Raw genomic sequence first — 6,569 nt, 5'->3', positions numbered from 1 at the left:
TACCACGCACATTAGCACGGTAGCTCCTACCCCATTTGATAGCTTGGGTTATTTACACCTCTAAATCCTTCGAGCTCGTCCTGGTAGTCTTGCGAGTAGTATGTACGTACAGCCCTATAGGAATTAATTCAGTGTATGTGGCTTACACCAATGGAAGGTATCGATTCGATACAAATTACAACTTATTTTGGGAACTAAACTTTTTCAATCGCTGAAGGTTTCACTTTCGTAAAAGGGCTTTGCTAAGATATCATGAGATACAGTTAAATTACTTGATCGATGGGCATAGACAAAAAGCGAGCTTCGTCAGTGTCGATGTTGGGGAATCCGTGCGACGCTGGAGTAAATGCAGCCTATGTCGAAGTATTTGGTGTGGATGTTCCTGGCATTGGATGCTACCTTTTTTACGCCGTTTAGACGGCAGCCAAGCGTCCAGGTGTCCGTAAGCAATCTGGGGTAGGGTCTTCTGATAATGTATACCATTTAACTCTTCTAGTCCCGATTCTATGGTGTATTATACAGCATAAGGATAACTTGACTAGCGTAAAATCATCTATCTATGCATAATTTATCTGTTTGTAGCCCTCTTCCAGCAAAAGAGTCGGATGCACGTGATGATTGTATTGACTAAACCACCTGATACACTCACTACATAGCAACTGTTCCAGTTGGTTTCCTTGCAAAACGGATTGTCATTCACTTTTCGCGCCAAAGCATTGGCGCGCTGCTAAAACGTGCGAAGCTGTATTGAGCGGAGGAAACTTTTGCCCATTTGTCAATTAAAAGCTTGTGCAACAACAAAAATGGGCAAAGTTTCCTCCCGCTACATTTTGATACGCTGCCGATTGATCTCCCTCTTCGTCTACTATCAGCTCTCCCTTACGCCTCCCAAATCTAATCTGCTTTCTCATGTTAGGTGGGATGATATTTCCATTCTTCCAGGTCATATTCCAGGTCTGATGGCACGTGTCAGTGTTTTCGCTGTCCTCTCGGCGAACCTTGTTGCATAACGCTACGCGACCGCCAAAGGTACGCGTGCATTCCTCGCAGTAATACGGTGTTTCAAGACTACGCTGTGCTTGTCGGAGTAGGTTGAACACACCTTGCACTGGTATTGACGAAGCTTGTTCTTGTACGTTTCCGTAGTTTTGTGAGCACATGCGGAGGTCCAGACACTGGAGCTGACAGCAAATTTTGTGCTTTTGTCTGTGGTGAACACTGACTCGTTTTGTGCTACAGCCCGTGGCTAAGTAATTGACGATGCGCGAGTCTTTCCAGGAAGCAGCGACCATCCCAGGGATGCGTGAATTTGTTGCAGCAGTCGTCGACACACCGGTCGGATTCTTAGCAATTTCATGTGTAGTAGAAGCCACGGACTGCGCTGTAGCGGACGTGACAGGCGGGTAAGAAGCCACGGTCTATGCTGTAGCGGACGCCACAGCATATGATGTCACTGCCGCAGCTGTAGACACATCAGTCGGACATGTAGCGTCTGCAGGCATAGTAGGAGCCACGGCCTGTGCTGTAGCGGATGTCACAGACGGAGGAGGAGGCACAGCCTGTGGTTTAGCTAGCGCCAGAACATCGAATAGCGCTGCTGTAGTCGTAGACACGCCGGTCGGGCTCGTAGCACTGGTAGGCAGGGATTGATATTAAAATGATTTTTTTTAAAACTAATATATTAGTTGATATTACCAAAATTTTAACTAATAGCTGACTATTAGTTTGAAAAAGGCGCCACAAAACAAGCTAATATTAGTGATAATAATAACGAAGTATTAATATGTCGACCACCAATATTATTTGGGTTCTGTGTGGACCACAAGAGATCCTCATAGGCTACCAGGTTGGTAACCAGCATCCATGCGGCGGATCTCCTCCCGATTGTGCTTCAAGAGCACCTGCATCTCAGCGCGACGATTGTCCGTTCGGGTCCGCAGGCTGCTCATTACGATGCCGCCAGTAGAAAAAACGCGCTCTTGAAACGCGTTCGATGGCGATCTTCCCAACCAGACGCGCGCTAGTGCCGCAATAGATGGGAACAGAGTGGATCCAATCTCCCGAAACCAGCGCAGGATATCGACGTGCTTACAGACAGCCTCGACATTCCAGCAGTAGACCCCTTCGCGTCGAACCATCAGCATAGGTGTCAGACTGTCCATGGTTGTAGTAGGTTTAGGAGCTTGGTGCAGCACCACGGAGACCCAGTCCACGGAATCTTGCAGCCATTTCTCCAGGATCTTGTCCGCTTGGTCGTGTAGTGTTGATAGCGACGTGGCTCCAGCATTGGTCATTGGGACGGCAGCTCCGCAGATCGTCGTATCGTCCTCAGCACTTGGCACGAGATTCAGATTTGGCAGCGTATTGGTGGTTTCGCTTTGAATGGCCCCACGTGAAGCTTGGCTTTGTGCGCAGTACACTTCGCGATGCGCGTCACGGAGCAACCGTTTTCCTGACGCAATAATGGAATCGGTGGCAACTACTTCCGTTGTTTCAACATCTTTGCTGGCAGCATCATGCTGGAAGGGCGGCCGAGCTAGTGTCTCAATGGATGACTTCGTCCGAGGGTCCAGAAGAAGAGTCATTACCATCTCTGCAGTAGCGTTGGCAATGCGCTGTTTGATCTGGCCTTTCAATCGTGCGAGGCAAGTCTGTGCGAGAGGCGTGAGGTCGGTAGCTACAACATCAAAGCGCGGGAACGTCTTCATTGTTGTAGTCGTCGTCCGAGGCGACTCGAGGTCACAGACCGAGAAACCACCGCTGTTCGGACGATCAGCAGCGGACTTCAGGAGTACAATTAGCTCCGAGGCGACGAGCTCACTACTCTGCACTTCAAACCGCGCTAAATCTTCAATAGGTCGGCAGATTGCTTCCATCTCCACCAACAAGCGCCACTCCGCGAGAGCTAGACGGTCAAACACAGTCGCGTCATCTCCCTTCTCACACTTTTGAAAGTACACGGAGAATGTCTTGTAGTTCACGATGGTCCTCTGAAACAGCTTGAGCGTGAATCCTACGCGAGTATCACAGTCCACTACGGTCTTCAGTTTCGGTAGTTTGAAGAACTCCTGCACGCCTTCCAATCGCTTGCAGCGCAACTGCGTGCTAAAGTAGTTGTTCAAAGCACGAACGTTCTTGATAAGGTCTCGGCCTTCCTCGAAGGCTCCACCAACAGTACAGTAGTGCTGCTCGCGCTTTCGAGTGTTCGTCACCGGGTCATAGACCTCAACCGTTTCCTTATTCTCCCGAAGGCCCATCGCGTATTGCAAACACAAATTTAAGACATGCATCGAGTTATCCGTCTGGGATGACTCCACGAAGAGTTTGGATACCTTCCGGGCAGCAGAGGCCGTATCGGACACGGAAAACTGACCCATCTTCTCGATGTCAACGCCGTAGACATCTAGCGTGCGGGTGCAGATCATACGCTTGACATCACCAGCTACGTGGGATGAATTACCGACTGTGAGAAGCAACGCAATCTCACGGTGCTTCCAAGACTGATCATTGAACGAAATCGAGGTCCCCAGAGCAGCAACCTTTCCATTTCCAGTTGTCCATCCATCGTAGTGCACGTTCAGGAACGGCAGCCAGTGTGCAGCTTCATGTTCGCGTAACAACAACATCTTCGTCGCCTCACAAAACTTAGTGAAGAGGGCCGCCAACAAGTCTCGGAACGTTGATGCAGCGAGTACCGTAGTACTTGGATCTCCTGTCAATCGCTGGACCAATAGCCTAAAGCCTTCCGTGGCTACCGTGTTGTATGGTAAGCCAGCACCGACCAACCATTGCGCAACGAAGATGCCGACCTCGCGTTGGGTTGGTGTCCACAGTCTTCCCAATTCACCACGTCGCTTGCTGGCCCGGTCGTTGGTGGTAACTGGGTTTGCGCGCTTGTTCTCATGGGCATGCGCATGTGCCATGGCAGCATCAACGTGCTGAGCAGCCACCTTCAACTTCATGCCCATGTTGTTCTTTCCAGCCGGATGATCTTCATGAAGAGCTATCATGTGGGCTCTCACGTTGGAAGTGTTAGACCAGCGGTGTAAAGCGTTCTCCCACGCATTAGCCGCCGCAAAGGGACTGCACGTCAACTGCTGAGCGCATAGAAGGCAAATATGCGTGTACGCCTCCATATCCTGTCCCGATGACTTCGTGTACGGTGTTGTTAAACGGTGAGCAACATCCCAAACGTCGTGGCGGGTATTTTGCTGGCGGTAGTGGTAAACGTAAAGCGGGATTCCAAATGCATCAACATCAGTCGACGACGATGACGATGATTCGAACGACTGTGTCAGGTCCACGACATCATTCGTACGTAGCGACAAATCCACAGGCGCTGCTGACTCGTGAGCGGACAGCACTGACTCCTTAGAAGCTGGCATCACCGAAAACGGACACGTGGAATTTAAAGCTTCGATCTCGGATGCTGGAGGAGGTGAGGTCACGGTTTTCCACTTGTATAGGCAGGATGCACTACAAAAACGCTCCGCTAGAGTCCCATTATCGTACAGCTCATTGCTGCAGATGTGGTGGAGATCACGTCCACAAGCAACACAAGGTGCGGTCGTCGTAAGCTCCTCACAGGAGCAGTCGGCGTTGGCACATTTCATCGTAGGAGGGAAGGGCAGGCTGCAAAGCGAGGAAGAGGGGCTTGATTGCTGGAAAGATTAAAAATGAGGCAAATTAGTGTGTATGAGATCCTTTAGGTCGGTCCTGAGCGACGAACCTTCGATCGCCTTCATTGTATTCGAGAGCGGTCCTGTGCGACGAACCGCATCATGCTCGATAGATGGTGCTACAAGTGTCTGGGTATCATCATGAGGGTAAGGCGGGGAGTACTGCCGCCACCAGCGCCAGGAACCAGACTGCGTTGGTCGATAAGGAAATGCCATTCTATAATCAGATAGTAGTAGGGTATTAATATCTGATCAAAATTAAAACTAATAAGACGATATTACCATATGTTTTCCTTTGAGAATAAACTAATAGCGCTAATATTAGTTTAATATTAGTTTGTTATTAATATTTACTTCACTATTACTATAAGTCAAGTTACTATCAATCTCTGCTGGTAGGTGTAGCTGTAGCCAATGGCGCATCGACAATGATCGTAGCCGATGCCGGCACTGCACCAGAAGATGCTGTAGTAGCTGGTGAAGACGAATAAGCCGTAGTTACAGCCGTCACACCATAATAGAGCCATCCACACTGTTTCGCAAACGCCATCAGTGCCCCTGCACCTATTGCATGTGTGTGTTAGCTGGGTGTAGTATCAGAGATGCTAGTAGCACACTAACGCGTACCCGTAAATAAGTCGACGCCATCCTTCCCTCGAACAGTTTTACCGGGGCGGATGTAGCGATGGTCGTTGCTCAGGCTAGTGGGCGGCTTAGGCGCCCAACCCTGCTTGCAGAGCTCTCTCCACAGCTCCTTGAATATTTTTTTCATGCTTGGGCAATGGGGAGGGCGCGCTCGAAGGATTTCGAAATCCCGAAGGGCCTATTTCTGGAGCGAACGTGGTACGTGTATCTAAAGTTGCAAAAACCTCTATCCAACCATAAGATAGGTCGAGCTACCTGATCCGACATAGTCATGCTCAAAATGAGCTACGTTTTCGATTTACCTCTATCCAACCATAAGACAGGTCGAGCTACCTGATCCGACATAGACATGCTCAAAATGAGCTACGTTTTCGATTTGAAAGTTTACCATACAAACACGTATATGCGAGAGGATTTAAGCTTTGTTGCTTGCTGCATATTAATACCTGTTATAACCGTTATGCTGTATTATACAGCATACGGGACTAGAAGGGTTAACAGGTGCAGCTGCTCGTGTTGTGAAGCAATTTATGACTCATATCACGATGGATCATTCATTACATGTTGAAAAATTGATGGGTAACCAAATCAGTATTACTACGTCGAAGTATTACACAGGTTCCATTCTCCTACTCCCGTAGCATCACTATCGGAAGATACATGCCAGCGTAACCAGAATCAACTATGATTTCTCAAAATACTTTTTGTCAAGCGCAATTAGCAAGCCAATAAAAAAAAGTAGCCGACAGCGCGTTTTGACAAGAAAAAGTAACACAACTTAGTTACAGCGAATCTGAGTTATTGATTGGCTTAAAATACGGTAAAACTACAAAACACTTGCAACCCAGAGCACCAATAAATCCTACCAGGTCCTACTACTGCCACGCGTGTCATGCCAGAAATTGGTCCATGGCATGGCGTGGTTAGCTATAGGTAAGCCAGGAAGTTTATTAGAGATCATGCCAACAGACGATACACCTCACCTTAAATTAAGAAGTCCATAAGTTAATGCTGGTGGTAGAATTGATTGCAATTTGGGTAACTTCTACTATCAAGTCATCAAAGCTATTTTGAAAGCCACTTTTATTTTTAAGATCCCTATACTTGTAAACTGCACTGGTAAGTAAGCGTCTGCACCTGCAGCAAGAAACGCAGAGCACTCGAAGTTGGTGGGAAAGGCAGCTTGTGCTGCTGTTTGTATTTTTGTGAAGTGTGCTCTAGCATTTTCTCTCTCTCTTCTTCGTC

This window comes from Phytophthora infestans, genomic scaffold (assembly GCF_000142945.1).
Source record: "Phytophthora infestans T30-4 supercont1.56 genomic scaffold, whole genome shotgun sequence".
NCBI lineage: Eukaryota > Oomycota > Peronosporomycetes > Peronosporales > Peronosporaceae > Phytophthora > Phytophthora infestans.
The sequence above is the reverse complement of the archived record's forward strand: the minus strand, read 5'-3'. Positions refer to the sequence as shown.